At 43.4% G+C, this 17,327-nt stretch overlaps 1 protein-coding gene across 1 annotated transcript in view; it reads left to right on the forward strand.

The window, feature by feature from the left end:
- Positions 1-14,104, forward strand: part of LOC105491146 (exoribonuclease 1) — a 160,501-nt gene extending 146,397 nt beyond the window's left edge. Inside the window, exons 8-9 of the transcript XR_011607250.1 lie at positions 11,023-11,163; positions 12,012-14,104. The gene's annotated coding sequence lies outside the window, so the exon portion shown is untranslated. The remainder of the gene's footprint in view (positions 1-11,022; positions 11,164-12,011) is intronic.
- The last annotated feature ends 3,223 nt before the right edge of the window (positions 14,105-17,327 follow it).

The following is a 17,327-nucleotide window of genomic DNA, read 5'->3' on the forward strand; positions in this document are numbered from 1 at the left end:
CCCAAGTCAATTTATATTTAGCCGAGTGGAGTTGTTTGCACCTGTCAGAGCTGCAGACGTGTTGTGGCGCATTATGTTACCTGGGGCCCCCTGCCCCTCTCTCAGATTTGACTGACGTTGACTTGCAAGGTCATGTTTTATGGGGACAGGCAGAGGAATACTTACAAAGGAACTCTATGAGCCTCTGTCTGCAGATAATGTGTCCTTAGCATGTGAGAAGATCTTGAGTATTTTACACACGAAAGCTCCTAGAGCCCATTAGGGCATTTTTTCTTACTGTTGAGGGCTTCGGAGTTCCTGAGTGAGGTTGATAAATGGATCACTTGTTTGAAAGCTGTGTGACTACAGAACTGCTTTTATTCTACAACTTCATACTTTGTGCAGTGCTTTGTGTGAGTGTGATATATTTTCTTTAATTTGTGCTGTTTATTCTTTTTTATGATTACAGTTGACTCTTGAAAAATGTGGGGGCTAGGGTCACCAACCTTCTGTGCAGTTGAAAATAGACATATTATAAGTTTGACTTGCCAAAAGCTTCACTACAATAGCCTGCTGTCAACCTGAAGCCTTACCAAAAACATCAATAGTCGATTAAACATATTTTGTATGTTATATGTATTCTATGCTATAGTTTTACAATAAAGTAAGCTGGAGAAAAGAAAATCTTAAGGAAATCACAAGGAAGAGAAAATATGTTGGCTAGGTATGGTGGCTCATGCCTGTAATCCCAGCACTTTGGGAGGCCCAGGTGGGCAGATTGAGCCCAGGAGTTCAAGACCAGCCTCGACAACATGGTGAAACCCTGTATCTACATAAAAATACAAAAATTAGGCCGGGCGCGGTGGCTCACGTCTGTAATCCCAGCACTTTGGGAGGCCGAGATGAGCAGATCATGAGGGCAGGAGATTGAGACCATCCTGGCTAACACAGTGAAACCCCGTCTCTACTAAAAATACAAAAAAATTAGCCAGGCGTGGTGGCGGGCGCCTATAGTCCAAGCTACTCGGAGGGCTGAGGCAGGAGAATGACATGAACCCAGGAGGTGGAGCTTGCAGTGAGCCGAGATCACGCTACTGCACTCCAGCCTGGGCAACTGAGCGAAACTCCATCTCCAAAAAAAAAAAAAATTAGCCAGGCATGGTGGCGTGCACCTGTAATCCCAGCTACTCAGGAGACTGAGGTAGGTGGATCATGTGAGCCTGGAGAGGTCAAGGCTGCAGTGAGCCGTAATGGCACCACTGCACTCCAGCTTTGGCGACAGAGCAAGACCCTGTCTCAAAAAAGAAAGAAAAGAAAAAATATATTTAGTTCATTAAGTGGAGTTGGATCATCATAAAGGTCTTCATCCTGGTTGTCTTCACGTTGAGTAGGCCGAGACGGAGAAGGAAGTGAAGGGCTTGGTCTTGCCATCTCACAAGTGGCAGAGGCAGAAGAAAATCCAAATGTAAGTGGACCAATGCAGTTCAAACCCAAGTTGTTCAAAGACATTGTATTAGCATTAGACATTGTGGAAAATACAGAAAAATGTAAAGCTGAAAATAGAATTAGTGCTACCCAATGATAACCACCAATATCATTCACTATATTTTCTTTCAGTAGTCTGTGCATAAACATTATATTATCTGAATCATAGTGTGTATATATAGTTTAATATCTTGATTTTTATTCATGACTGTTTCTCATTTTGAGTATATTAGTATTAGAGTCTTCCTGACATATGCCTTTTAGTGGCTGCATATTATATTTAAACATGTAACTTTATGTACATATAATGCAAGGCATAGCAAAATTGCGTGCAGAATTTCATGACAAGTGGCATGCATTTTTGTGAGGAAAAAATGTCAATATTCTTTCACATAGAGAGATCATAATTAATTTAACTATTTTCTTATTGTGGGACACTTAGATTTTTCTTCCCAACGTTTCTTTATTGTAAATATGTTAGGTTGGTGCAAAAGTAATTGCTGTTTTTGCCATTAAAGGCAACAGCAAAAACCAAAATTACTTTTGCACCAACCTAATACTTCAATAAGCATCTTCATATTTAAATTTTGTCCACATTCCTGACTATTTCCTACAGAGTATAGATATTCTTCAGGCTGGATGCATATTGCCAGATTTGAATACCAACCTTTTAGAGAGTTTAGTATTGACCTTTCGTTCTTGCCACTGGGGAAAATTAAGTTAAATAATCTCAATAAGGTCTTGGTTTGTGGACTTGGGGAAAATTATATCTCATCTTGCAAAATAGCCATATGAGAAGTGTTACGAATGAATCATTTACTGTATGCCTGGGTAAAAATAGCTGCACACCTTATCTAGTGCTTCAGCTTTGAATCTCAAAGTACACAGCCAATTTGTATTATGAATAAGGACTTCGTAACCCATATCGTTGACTTAAATGGTATTAAGTGGTGGCTGGTCAGGGAGAAGGTGGAGAGGCTAGAAACCAAGGATTACCACCTTGCCAAAGGTTAAATACCATTAGGTAGAACCAGTATATATTTATATTCTTTGCTTATTCATCCTCTGTTCATGACTAGTGTGGTCATTAATTATATTTAAACATGTAACTTTATGTACATATAATGCAAGGCATAGCAAAATTGCATGCAGAATTTCATGACAAGTGGCATGCATTTTTGTGAGGAAAAAAATATGTCAAGCTACTTTTAGGACTGTAACTGACCACTTGGCTATTGCATGCCTTGTGCCTTAGGTCTGGGATGTTTCTTTTGCATGCCTCTGGAATCAAGTGACTCTGATACTGCAAGCACTTCAGAGTATGTATAAGCAATTTTAGCTGGTTCCATCCTGATATTTACAAAACTGCCTGGATCATACTAACAACCATGCAATGATATATATTTATATTAAGAAAGCAACGATTCAACTTGAAAGATGAAGGAAAACAAACTATTTATGTACAATGAGTCCTAAGTGTACACCACTATGTTTTCCATCAGCCTTTGATTTTCTGTCACTCCTCTTTTTCTTTGAAATTTAGAGTCAGAAGTGAACTGACTTCATGGTTTTCCTCATGATTATTTGATATCCTCTAGGGAATCACAACTTAAAGACTGCATTCTTCCTTCTCAAAATTCATGTTAAAGATTTCTCGATGCAGAGCCACAGGCTATTTTGGAGTTTGAAATGGAGCAGTTAAAACTAGGAGGTCACACACGTTGAGATTATTCCTTCACTGCATCTCGCCAGCTTGTGTGCCTGAGGAGACACGCATCTCAGAGGGCAGAGGGGCAGCCATTGTCCAATGAGGTTATTTGACCTACTATATAATAGAATGCACAGGACAATAGTGCATTTGTTATAAAGGCTACTCGAGTTTGTTATACAATTATTCTTCACCAAAAACAACAACCTAATAACTCACTGTTGGTATGAGTCTTATTTGGTAGATAGCCAGGACTATAAAATATACAAAGCCAAACTTTGCCATTATTTCCGTCTAAACCTTAGAGATTGCTACAACCATATATTCAGCCTTAACAAAGATCTTTGGCGCCATTCCCATTTTCTTTCTGTTAATTCTTTGGTCATTTTCAAATGCAGAGTCCTCCCAAGTGGAGGGCCGTTTGTCTCTTACTTGTGGCCCTTTGCTCCAAAAAGAGAACTGACTTATCCTTTCTTCTCTGAGTTTAACCCTCATTCTTTTTTCTTCCCTCCTCCTTTTTAAAAGTATTCCTCCTTAGTTTATAAAATCTAGAAATTTCTGTCTTATAATTTTGTTTAAGATTAGTAAATAAGCAATTCTCTTTGTCATTCTCCCCTCTTATAAATCAGCATTGTTTATCAGTTTTTAGGAACAATCCCAAGACATGGTTTATGAAAAAAGGAACCAACTGCAAAATAAGTGAGGAAGTTTCTGATTTAACTTCCTGCTGAAATTCCTAGGAAGAAAGACAAAAAGCTGAAGACTCACATAACCCTCATGCCCCAGAGACAGTGCAGTGCAGGGTAAGAGCTCGGTCACCTGGTGGTCTTGGATGAGTATGCTGACTCTGCCACAGTGAGCTGTGGACCTGGGGGAAATAACCTGCCAACTTTGTGCCTCTGTTTCCAGATCTACAAAATGGGAATACTAATGCCTGCTTGGTAGGGTTATTCTGAGGATTTCCTGGAACAATATTTATGTATAATCAGGATGACTTGCTCCACAAAACCCAAATGCAAAGAAGTCACATTTCTTGATTATTCTAAATACAGTGAAATCTGGATCTGAACCCTCCACCTACTAAGGCCAGCAAGAAGCTTAATGTCAGTTGGCTTATGTAGCTCATGCAACTGGGAACGGGCCCTTTGTTCCTCGACTCTGTGGTCACAGCCCTTAGCACTGCTCCTTCTGCAGCCCAGCCTCTGTGCAGGTCAGGTCCTCACCACCCACTGGAGCTACTTCTCAAGGCCAGCTTTGGTGATGCCCACTTAGCAGGCCTGACATGAAGCTCATGCACCCCCCAGAGAGACGCCTCTTCCAGAATGTTGCACTCAGATGGGGTGTCCTACCACCTGCAGAAACTTAAGTCCCACCGCTCACAGACTGTGGAGATTCACCCCCTTTCTGGGGTGGATCTTTCTGTAAATCCACAGAAGTACCAGGCTGGAACTCCTCTGACTCTTGGACAGTTCTGGCCCCTTCTTGGGGAGGGCCCAGAATTCCCAAACAAATGCTTTATGGAAGCAGTTTCTCCAGAGGCTCCCGAAACATGAAGGAGCTGTTAGCACCACTTTAGGGCTAAAAGAGCCAAGACCTTGGAAAACGAAGACCTCCCTTTCCCTCCAGTGTAAGATGTTGGGGTATGTGAGAATGAAACACGAATTTCCCTGCTGACACATTTGCAAACTATCAAGTGTATGGTGACTGTTCCAAGGGCATCACCAGTTTGCCAAATTCCCCCTGTGAAACAGTTTTACTACAGGAAACAAAATAAATTTTTAAAAACTTCTTGGATTGCAGGAAGACATGGTCTATGAATTACAGAAAACCACACACAGAGGTAAGATGAAAAGTTAGGAAGACAAGATACAAAGAGAGATGCTATAAGAATGAGTGGCAAAAAAACAAAAATAACAAAAATGCAATCAAAGAATTAAAATCCCTCCTGGAGGTGGAAAGAAGCAAAATTAACAGTGTAGAAAATGGAAACGTTGATTTGGAGGTGAGCCTTGAGAGGTCTTTTAGGATATACAGGAAAAGAGCATAGAGTTAGACATGATAAGCAAAAATAAATAGTTACTAAGAAAAGTGATAGATTCTGATAAATATAAAGAATGGGAATTCAGTTTAAGACTAACAGTATTACTAACCAAGAAACCAGAACAACAGAAATAAGTGATAATGACTTTATTGAAGAAAACATTTTCAAGCTGGAAAAAGACTGGGCTCACAAATTCCAGGTGAAATCAATTTTAAAACACCCATACCTAGACACATATTGACAACATTTTTTAGTTACAAAGAGAAAGAAGAAGTGCTGCAAGTATCCACACAGGAAATACTACCCCCAACCCCAAACAAGTTGTTGATGGAAGAAGAAATACCAGACTGACTTCTGACCTCTTTGTACTACTACAGTCAGAAAACAATGGAGAAGCATCTAAAAGCATTTTATATTCAGCCAAGTCGACTTTCATGTGTAAATGACCTTGCTTCCGAATACCCCCTAGTTTTATTACCATAATACAGCAATGAGACTGATTAGTACTCAAAAGAGTAGTTATTGTATCTTATCCACCATGGTAATTTAGTTTCTTGATGAGATTCTAAAGTTGTATGTGAATGCCAGGTTTATGCCTCCCCATCTCTGTGTGTGTGTTTTAACTTTAGTTTTAACAATCCTCTAATCTGGCAGTGGTGGTGTTATTTGCTGCTGAGGCAAGAGGTCTCTCTCCCAATGACTTCTGTAACCTCATCTCTCCCACTCCAAGGGTGGTCCTATTGTTTGCCTTGCCACTGGGAATTTCTACTTTGTGGGCGTAGTGTTTGCTCAGGTGGAAGAGCTCCACATAGCGAGTCTTTGTCCCTTAATTTTACTCCAAATGCCAACACTTTGATTTATGAATTATATTGAAAAACTGGCGATTATTAGAGTTAAAGGCCTCTTACATCTTCTAGGCTAGCATCCTTGGTTTACAGGTGAAAAAACAGTCCCAGCAAAGAGCCATCACTTGTTTAGAGTCACAGATTCAGATACCATTCATGTTAGGACCAGCTAGGCTCCTGGTTTTTCTGCATCCCCCACCAGGCTGACACTGATGGACAAGATCTATTGGGAGGCCCAAGTGATCCCATCTTCACCATGATGAAGAAGTTCGTGAGTGGCAGGACTCAAAGCCTGTGGAATGGCCAAAGGCAAGCTAATGCCCCATAATCAAAAAGTCAATGAATTTCCAACAATAAGCAGAGGCACACCTTCAACCTAGCACCTCGGAGCCATTGAAAACTCAAGGTATTCATTATAGAAAAGTCCAAGGATACAGAAGACATGCTCTAGCCAGTTTTTCAAAGCTCTTAGAAGTTTTGACTTTGGGCAGGGGCACAGTAACTCACCCCTGTAATCCCACCTACTCAGGAGGTTGAGGAGTTCAAGACCAGCCTGGGAAGTAGAGTGAGACCCTGTCTCAAAACAAACAAAAAGAAAGAAAGAAAAGTTTGACTTTTAAGGGCTCTAGTAACAAAAACTTCCTTTCTAAGCAAGCAAACTTGGCTCATGGCACCTGACATCCTTTCATCAAACGCTGGTCCAAATTCAAGGGGCAAGACCATCTCCTGCGTTTGTAGATTTCATAGCTTCTCTTCTTAGGTGAGTCATAACTCTTTAGGTTGCAAAAGAGAGGAGCCCTGCTCCAACTAGCCTAATCAAACAAACCAGAAGAAGAAATGAATTGCTTCATAACCAAATACCAGGAAGGCAGGGGCAGAATTGGGCCTAGGATTAACTTCTCCACATCACATGGAACATGGCTGCTCACGTCTCTGGGCCAACGTCAACCCCACTTAAAGAGCAGAGAGGAAAGAGGGCACCTTCCACCTGTTGTCAGTGTATAGAATTCCCAGGCGGGGACACTGATGGCTGTGTAACTGTGGACAGAGGGATGGACCCAGCCTGGTTCCATGCTCACCACTCTGTTGAGGAACATTTTCTGTCAGTAAATTAAGGAGAATGGGCAGGAAATGGGCACAGGACGGATCTGAATAATAGCCACTACATTATCCGCAGCAAGTGTTGGTTAGTACAGAGTTTATTATCCACCTGTCGTTAGTGCCAAATACCTGTGTTTCCAAGAAAGGAGAAAATAAATTAATAATTCCCCTACATTACCTTCACCTTGGCCATGACCAAGCCCACTTCTGGAAGGTACAGGGCACTCTCCAGCCTGCCTCCTGCTCAGGAAAGACTGCCAGAGAGCACGAGGGCTTAGGAACCTGCATGCGTAAGGAGGTGTCCACTGTGCTTTGTGGAGACTTTTTCCTCTCTTGGAGCCCTTTTGTATTAGTCCATTTTCATTCTGCTGAGAAAAACCTACCCGAGACTGGGTAATTTATAAAGAAAAAGAGGTTTAATGGACTCACAGCACAGTTTTACATGGCGTGGGAGGCCTCACAATCATGGCGAAAGGCGAAAGGCACGTCTTACATGTCAGCAGACAAGAGAGAATGAGAGCCAAGCAAAAGGAGAAACCTCTCATAAAACCGTCGGACCTCCTGAGACTTATTCATTACCACGAGAACGGTATGGGGGAAACTGCCCCCATGACTCAATTCTCTCCCACTGGGTCCCTCCCACAACACATGGGAATTAGGGGAGCTACAATTCAAGATGAGATTTAGGTGGGGATACAGCCAAACCATGTCACTTTTCCAGGGGTCTTGGTGGTCTCTTTCCCTTCCCCTAGATAAGATAGCAGTAAGGAGGGCAGGATGGTGTGTTCAGGGCTTAGAAAACAAGTTCGCTTGGTACCAGGTGAGAAACAAACTCACTGTCGGGTCATTACTGGTGAGAAGACACTCAAGTTCAAGTCTCCGAGATGATGCCTCGTGCTGTATTGGGCAGGCGGTGGGAATATAAGTCAGTCTTGGAAGGTGTGGCTGTGAGCAGTGTCAGCAACCCAGGTGAGACCTTGTCTCTGCCATCGACAAACTGGCTGGTGCATTTTGAGCAAAGCAGGAGCTATTGACCTCCATGAGTGAAAGCCCACTGGTCAGCTCATTACTATTTGTTTGTGTGCCACAGCCTCAATCTAAACAGTAAGGACTGTTACTTTTTGAGCATTCTTGCTGCACAAACACTTTACATACTTGATACAAATATCCTGAAAGGTAAGTATTTTTGTTTAACCCCCTTTCATAGGTAAGAAAAGTGAAACTCAGAGAAGTGAAGTAACTCACCTGAGATCACACAGCAGTGAGTAGCAGAATCTTGATTCAAAGTAAGATCTGACCCCAAAGTTTAGGCTGTTTCCACCACACTAGGCTGCAGCTCTCAGCGAGCAGATGAAAGAGGGTGATGGTCTCACTTTGGGGACATCTTGTCTTTCTTTCCCAGTCTGCTAGATTGAATTCTAGGGCCTTCACTGGGCCTCAACAGAATACATTTGGGATTTTGAAAACATAGCCCTTAATTCAATTTGACTGCTAGGACAACCCCCTCATTCACAGGCAAGAGGTAAAGAGAGGATGATTCGGTTACTGGTGGTGGTTACAGCTCTGAAGGAGGAGAGGTTTACAGCCTCCCTGAATGGCTGTTGCAGGGCAGGCAGGAAGGAAGTCTGGGGAGATAGAGAAGAAAACCATGAGAGGGGACACTTGGGGAGGCAGGTTTCTGAGGTTTGTGCGGGGTGCAAGGAAAAGGCCACACAATGGATGAACAGATGCCAAATATCTCTGTTTCCAGGAGGAAGCCACACATGGAAAAAAAATTCTACCCTAAACAGTTCTCAAGTACACCCACGTCCTGAAATAGCATGGAAAATAAATTAACAAATAGCCTGCTATAAACACAGTGGAGGTGGGAGATTCTATAGTAAACCAGAAAGGAATTCATTTTATTCAAAACTGCTTTGAGAAGGTTGTCTAGGGTGGGTGAATACTTTGAGGCCAGGGCAGCTAGACATCACGGGCATCTCTGGCTTTGTCACACCTGGGGGCCCAGAGCTCAATGTGGAAAGAGTGTGTCACATTTGGGTCCATGGTTTGTGGGAGTTAGGAGAGGAGTGGAGGCTCTTGAGTGGCTGAACCCTGTCTTCTTATCTGCAGCCTCTCTTCATGGCCCTCAGCCAGGACTTGCACTTTTCACATGGCGTGTGAAGCAAGTGACTCTTGCAAGGAGAGAGTGTGATCAGGAGCTGGGGACAGTTTGCCAGCTGGTCATCTTGGATGGGAATCCTATGTCCCACTGACCTTTGTGCCTTGAGAACTCCCTGGATCTCAAAATAGAGTATTCCCTCCTGGGGCGGTGGGTGGGTGGGTGGGGGGTCATACCAGCCTCAACGACATCTTGCCAAAACAAAAATTAACTTTAATTTGAATTTACACTAATTTAAAACAGGAATATGTGCCATCTGGCATTTTTATAAATAAGATGATATGTTGCAGAAACAAGTAATGAGAATTTCAAGGCTTCCCAGATCACTGGAAGGTCGTGAGTTTAGGATTCTTTTTTTGTTGATTTTTTTAGTTTTGAGACAGAATCTCACGCTGTCGCACAGGCTGGAGCGCAGTGGTGCAATCTCGGCTCACTGCAACCTTTGCCTCCTGGATTCAAGCAATTCTCCTGCCTCAGCCTCCCGAGTTGCTGGGATTACAGGCGCCTGCCACCACGCCCAGCTAATTTTTGTATTTTTAGTATAGACGGGGTTTCACCATGTTGGCCAGGCTGGTCTTGAACCCCTGACCTCAGATAATCTGCCCGCCTCGGCCTCCCAAAGTGCTAGGATTACAGGCATGAGCCACTGTGCCTGGCCGAGTTTAGGGTTCTGTAGGGATTGTGGAAAACCTCCAATGGGACAAATGTTCCTCGTGCTTTTGTGGCCACTTCCAGCTACAGAACAATGAGGCAGAAGACTGTACACTTGTGCCACTCACTGGCAGGGACGCCCACCTCTCCTTCTCCCAGGGGAGGCAGGACGTGGGCTGTGACCACCTTACAGTGCACAGGTGCCTCAAGATTTCCTAACTCTCTCTGTTTGGCAAATATTTAAAGACCTTTATAAATGTATTTAATACCTATTTGTTTAAACAACACTTTTGATTAAGAGATGACCAAAATTGGATACAGGAAAACCCAGGAAAATTATTTTATCTCTAGAGAGACATTGGAGAAAAGGTGTGATCGTGTAAAGAAACAGGGAAAAACAACAAATAAGCCAAGTAAGCTATTGGTCACCAAAGTGCTTGGGTAGAACACTAGTCCTGAGAGAAGGTCATCACAGAAAGGATTCTGGGGTCAAAACCAGGCTCAGTCTATCGTTGATGGGCATTTGGGATGATTCCATGTCCTTGCTATTGTGAATAGTGCTGCAATGAATGTATGCGTGCATGTATCTTCATAATAGAATGATTTATGTTCCTTTGGGTATATACCCAGTAATGGGATTGCTGGGTCAAATCGTATTTCTGGTTCTAGATCTTTGGTACATATACACCATGGAATACTATGCAGCCATAAAAAGGAATGAGATCATGTCCTTTGCAGGGACATTGATGAAGCTGGAAGCCATTATCCTCAGTAGACTAACACAGGAACAGAAAACCAAAAACCACTTATAAGTGGGAGCTGAACAACGAGAACACATGGATACAGGGAGGGGAACAGCGCACTGGAGCCTGTCGGGGGATGTGGTGGTAGGAAGGAGAATATTAGGGAAAATAGCTAATACATGCCAGGCTTAATACCTAGGTGATGGGTGGATAGGTGCACCTAACAACCATGGCGCATGTTTACTCATGTGACAAACCTGCACATGTACCCCAGAACTAAAAATTAAAATTAATTTATTTTCAAATAGGCTCAGAGGAATCCTGTATCGTGGGACTCTGGCTAGCTTTATTTAACCTGGAACTTCACAAACTGACCCAGGATCTCATGGTTCTTGCAACTCTGCATTTTACTGTATGGAAAGGTGGGAAAGAAATCAGAATGAACATAGGTGAGTGTCTTATTTCCATTTAGGCTGCTCTAACAAAATACTGTACACAGAGTGGCTTGTAAATAACATACACATGTATTGCTCACAGTTCTGGAGGCTGGAAAGTCCAAGATCAAGGCGCAGGCAGCTTTGGCGTCTGGGGAAGTTTTGCTTCCTTGTAGAGAGTGCCATCTTGCTGTATCCTCATGTGGCTGAAGGGGCAAAGGAGCTCTCTCTGGCCTCTTTTATTAGGACACTAATCTCATTCATGAGGGTTCTGCTCTCCCATAACCTAATCACCACCTCTTGGCTCTAATACCATCACCTTGGGGGCTAGGACTTCCACGTATGAATTTTGGGGGCACGCAAACATTCAGACCATAGCAGTGAGCATGAGCGAAATTTTAGGAAGGAAATTCTAACAGAATTGGGAAATGCATTATGCATGATTCAATTTTGTGCAATCTTAGGCCTCGAGAGAACAAGGAGGGAAACTAACAGATTTTGTGCTGAGCAATTTTTTTCTATAGCAGGACAGGCAGAACGATGTCTTCTTCCACCCAAGCACTGAACCAAACCACAGGAGAAGAAACAGAACCAAATGAGAGAGATTCAACCGACCAGTCTAAGGCTTACCAGAAACGAACAAAGACATACCAAAATAGTCCATCCATGCACAAACACAGACACACAGGGACAAGGCACAAGTGTGTCTCTTATACCAGCACAGGTGCTAGCAAGAAACCCATTCACATGAACACTTTATGCAGATTTTAAAGGGAAAACTCTTCTTTTAAAAATAGAGGATTTTTATCTTTGTAGTATCCATATTTATTCATTCATTCATTTGATGCAATTTATGTGCCCAGATGCCTGGTCAGGGCTGAGGATGTGGAGTGGACAAGCCAGGATTGCTGCAGTGATGTGCTCACCGTTGGACAGAGGAATGACTGTCAACAAATCACTACAGGCCCATACGTTAAGTTCTTTAATAGTACGATGACTGGAACTACTGGACGGAACCCAAAAGGCAGTCACCCAAACGTATCATGTCCATTTTGATCCCTACAGCAATTAAGCCTTGCTTTCACGGCCGCTGAAGCAGACCAACAGATGGTGGTTTAATTGTTTATAAAACCAAACATTAACTACTGGGCTTGGCAACATATCTCTTCTCCTGAAGCCTCTCAAAGCAGATATGAGACAACACTCTGGAAGATGCTAAGAAACACCAAAAGATCAAAGGTCAAATCTTGGAATTCAGATCTGTCATTGACCTGCCTTATAACTTCTGTCAAACTGCAATATGGTGAGATTGTTCACATGTTTCACAGCAGTGTTGCATGGAATGACTAATGGCCTTCAGTTGGTTCCTGTGTAGATGGTAACACGGAAAGCTGTTCACAAAACCCCTTTCTAGCAAAGATGCGTTTCTGCCAAGTCACATATGTTGGCCAGAGGTGTGTTGAGGGAAATTGGCCCTCTTCAGAAAAATATAGTCTCCTTGTTCCTGGCCACATTTTAATGTTGCCCTGCCTTTTAGCTTATGAAGCTTCAGGCTCTCTATACAAATGCTGTCCGTTTTAATAGAGTGCTAATCGCAGTAATGGGCAGGGCACTTATGTCTGTAATCATCACATCAACGCCACTTGGCTTAATCCTTGAAAATGGACAACAAGCTATTACTAAACCATAAAAACCGCAAATTGTGTATGCTGACCTAGAGACACCTCCAATCAATGAGAAGCAGCCTCAGAGCCACCAAAGGCTCTTCAACGTCCAGCTGTCACAACATTCCCCAAGAACTTCAAAGATTTTAAAGGCCACCATTTCCATGCACATGTCTCTGGGTATTGCTGCTGTTTACACTTCGCAGAAGCTGGACACTCAGCCTGTTTGGGGGGGACCCAGGCTAAAGGTTCTGCCCTAGGTGTGGTAAGTATCTATTGATGCGCAGTGCGAACACAGCCTTTGTAGCTTCCCCACCCTCTGCGTGGGGAACGGATGGCTCCTATTGCAATCTTCCTTCCCCAGCGACCTCTTCCTTATCCTCCTGGGTTCAGCTTCAATGTCATATGCCCAGACTTTCAGGCTCCAGGACTTATACCAGCACCCACTCTCCTTCTTGGTTCCCAGGCCTTTGGCCTTAGACTGGGAGTTATGGGATTGGCTCTCCCAGTAAAGGGTAAGATAGATATATTCTTTTATATATAATATATAACACAATGGCTCTCTGTCTGCATGGGTTCTACATCTTCTGATTCAACCAACCATGGGTCAAAAATATTCAAAAAAATAGAAAAATAATAATGCAACAATACAAATAATGCAAATTAAAAAGACGGTATAACCATTTACATGGCATTTACATTATATTAGGTATCATAAGTAATCTAGAGATGATTTAAAATATAGAAGAGAATGTGTATAGTTTGTATACAAATACTATATCATTTTATTTAATGCACTTGAGCATCTGAGGATCTTGGTATCTGCAGGGATCCTGGAACCAATCCCCCGTGAGTACCTAGGGATGGCACGACTATGTATAATATATCTTTGTAAAGGGGCTAGCCGGATAGTGGGAGCCCTCGTTTCCTTACCAAGGAATCTGAAGTTGATCTGATCAGTGGAAAGTCTCTGGAAGAGTATTGCATGATTAGAATTTTATTTGTTTTACACACACCACACACACACACACACACACAAGATAGACCAATCTGTGTGGAAGGAAGTAGGTTAGAAGAACACAGGATTAGAAAGCTTGCCTTGATAACAGGTCACAAATGCTGCCAAGTGTGTAGTCAAAAACATTTGGACTTATTTTCTAGACCAAGTGTCCAGATCTTAAACATTTTCGGAGGTTGGTGAAGTAGCAAATGTGTGAAGCCTCTGAGTGTGGTTGCTCTGTGTAAATTTAGAATGTCAAAACGCTGCAGTTTCCAACCAACCAGTCCCATCAGTGGCTGACAACTGCTCTGTGAGTTTCCTACATCCTTGCTGTAGGAAATGGGGAGCCATAGATGATTCTTGGGGAGGAGGACTTATAGCAGATGCTGTTGGTGTTCTCTGCCCAGATCCCATTGGTCCACTCTTAGAGTTGCCTGCAGACAAGTCCCCTTGAGCTGGTATCTTCCAGCATCTCTGCCTGAGAGCATTCTCTGGGCTGGCCATCTAGAGACAGGCTAGAAGTGCCAGGACATTACAGCGTTGGGAGCATCCCTCAGCCAGTGAGGGACAGAAGCTGCTGGATAAACACCCAAGCCTTCTGGTTCCTTGATAGGTCATTGCTGAGGTTTACGCGGTTTTTCGAGGGTGCCTGGAAGAATTGAGCCTCAGTTGCTCACATTTTTGTCGTAAATGCAACTTTATTAGCTGTCTTAGGTGGGGTCACCTGAAAAATAGACCCTGCCATACGCAGTTGACTGCAAGAAGTTTATTAGGGAATTCCTTTGAGAGCAACACCTATGAAGAGGAAAGAAAGTAGGACTGGATAGAAGGAGTCGTTGAACCGTGGTGCCATTAAAGCTTCAGAGGATCCCACGGGAAGCTCTGGCGCTGGGATAGCCCTTCAGAGCCGACCGATTGAGACCAAGGTGGGGTCAGGGCTTTATATCCTCCATTGATTAGTCAGTAGATGTGGCTGCCCCAGGTTGGGACCTGGGTTAAGGCTGTTCTCTGCTGCTGAGAGCAGTTCCTGGCTCGAGACTCAGCTAAAAGCCATCAACCAGCAACACTCCCAATGGCTGGGAGAGGGAGGACCTCAGTCCTGAGGGGGAATCTCGGCAGCACACCATACCATCGGCCTCCCTCCCTTCCCTGTCTTCCTTCTTTAACCCCTCCCTATCCTAGGGGTCATCTTCCAAATGAACTACCTACACCCACATTCTTGTTTCAGGGTCACTTTTGGGGGAACCCAAACAAAGGCAGGTATGGCATGATCTGTACTTCTGTCTATCCACGTAGCAAAGCTGCACATGGATTCCCTGAGGTGGAAAAAAGGAGCCAACTAGAAAATAAATTAGGATAACAACAAAAAACAAAAAAAGAGGCTAGACACCAATATGGTAGCAGTATATGCAGTAGATCAGAGGGTGGACAGACTGTCCAAAAAGATGATGCCGGTTGTTCAGGGGCATGGGATTAAATTAAAAGGATGCCCAAGGGAAAACAAGAAATGAGACAGGTGAAATTGCAATGAATGGAAGTAATGTATGCAAAAACGGGGAATGGTATGCAGCTGACAGAGGTTAATATGGCTTTAGGAATTTTGCCCTCGAAGTCATGGTGTGCTGTCCAAGTAGAGCTTCCCTCAGCCAGGTAGCTATTATACCAATTTACAAGTTAGGTATATGGAAGTGGTAGGTTGATATGATGGAAGAGATTATAAAAAATTGTTAGCGTAATCCCAGCACTTTGGGAGGCCAAGGCGAGTGGATCACCTGAGGTCAGGAGTTTGAGACCAGCCTAGATAACACAGCAAAACCCTGTCTCTACTAAAAATACAAGAATTAGCTGGGTGTGGTGGTACGTGCTTGTAATCTCAGCTACTCGGGAGGCTGAGGCAGGAGAATCACTTGAACCTGGGAGGCGGAGGTTTCAGTGAGCCGAGATCGTGCCATTGCACTCCAGCCTGGGCAACAAGAGTGAAACTCCATGTCAGACCAAAAAAAAAAAAAGAGAGAGAGAAATTGTTATGGGAGAGAGGACAGAAATGGAGACACCAACTAACAACCTCCAAGCATCTACAATGTACCAGATATTGTGCTAGGCTGAGGACAGGTCTTTAGAAAAGATCAACATTTACAGGATTTTTTTTTTTTTTTAAAGGAGGCAGACAGTTGGGAAGAGCAATCAGCAATGGCAAATCCCAAATCCACCAGCTACAACCTTTCTATGGTCTGCCCACTGCAGACATCACTGATTGATCAGTTTTCTCCACAGAGCTTGGACTTGCCTCAAAATCCTTCCCCACATCGTGCTCTAGGAAGCAATTCTAAATCATTAGATTTAGTCCTTGAGAGAAAAACTCTGCTATTCTATATTATGGAAGCCAAGAGAAGAAAGGCTTGCACAGAGGAGAGAGCACGTGGGAGCCATTTTCAATATAAGAGAGACAGAAGCCTCTCTCTCCCGATTTTTAAATTTTTTTAAACAAAGCCTGTGAAAAGCCCACTGGGGGCCAGATGTGGTGGCTCACACCTGTAATCCCAGCACTTTGGGAGGCCAAGGTGGGTGGATCACTTGAAGTCAGGAGTTCAAGACCAGCCTGGCCAACATGGTGAAACTCATTCTCTAATAAAAATACAACAATCAGCTGGCTGTGGTGGCACACCTATAATCTCAGCTACTCGGAAGGCGGAGGCAGGAGAATCGCTTGAACCCGGAAGGCAGAGGTTACAGTGAGTTGAGATCGTGCCACTGCACTGCAGCCTGGGTGACAGAGCGAGACTCTGTCTCAAACAACAACAACAAAAAAAACAACCAAACAAACAAAAAAGCCCACTGGGCTAAATCAACGGGGGGTCTTGTGGACCAGGGAAAGTTCTGAGGAGAAGGAGTAGCAGCAGTCAAAGTGCAGGGTTACAAGCAGAGGCTGACATCCAGATACGTGCTGAAGGGAGCACTGAGCCAGTATTTTTTTTTTTTTTTTTAATGAGGTCTCACTCTTGTTGTCCAGGCTGGAGTGCAGTGGCACAATCCCAACCTCTGCCTCCCAGGTTCAAGCAATTCTCCTGCCTCAGCCTCCCAGGTAGCTAGGATTACAGGCATGCACCACCATGTCCGGCGAATTTTTAGTAGACACAGGGTTTCGCCACGTTGGCCAGGCTGGTCTCGAACTCCTGACCTCAGGTGATCCACCTGTCTGGGCCTCCCAAAGTGTTAGGATTACAGGCATGAGCTACCACACCTGGCCAAGCCTGGAAGTTTTAAGTTGTAATTGGTGAGTTCCTTGTAGTACACTGTGGTGCTATAATCCGTATCCCGAGAAATAAAAACAATTAGATTTTGGGAGGCAGTTCACAATTACATTCTCTCTGTGGATAAAATTTTATTTAATTTTCCAAACCTGTTTTAAGGATACAATGACCACTGAGTTTCTAAGATATATTAGATTGGCCCAGATGCAGCAGAAATTTTGTTTGCATATTCCACAGGTGCATTTGGTAGACATTGGAAAAGCT

The sequence above is a fragment of the Macaca nemestrina genome, chromosome 8 (assembly GCF_043159975.1).
Source record: "Macaca nemestrina isolate mMacNem1 chromosome 8, mMacNem.hap1, whole genome shotgun sequence".
Classification (NCBI taxonomy): Eukaryota; Metazoa; Chordata; class Mammalia; order Primates; family Cercopithecidae; genus Macaca; species Macaca nemestrina.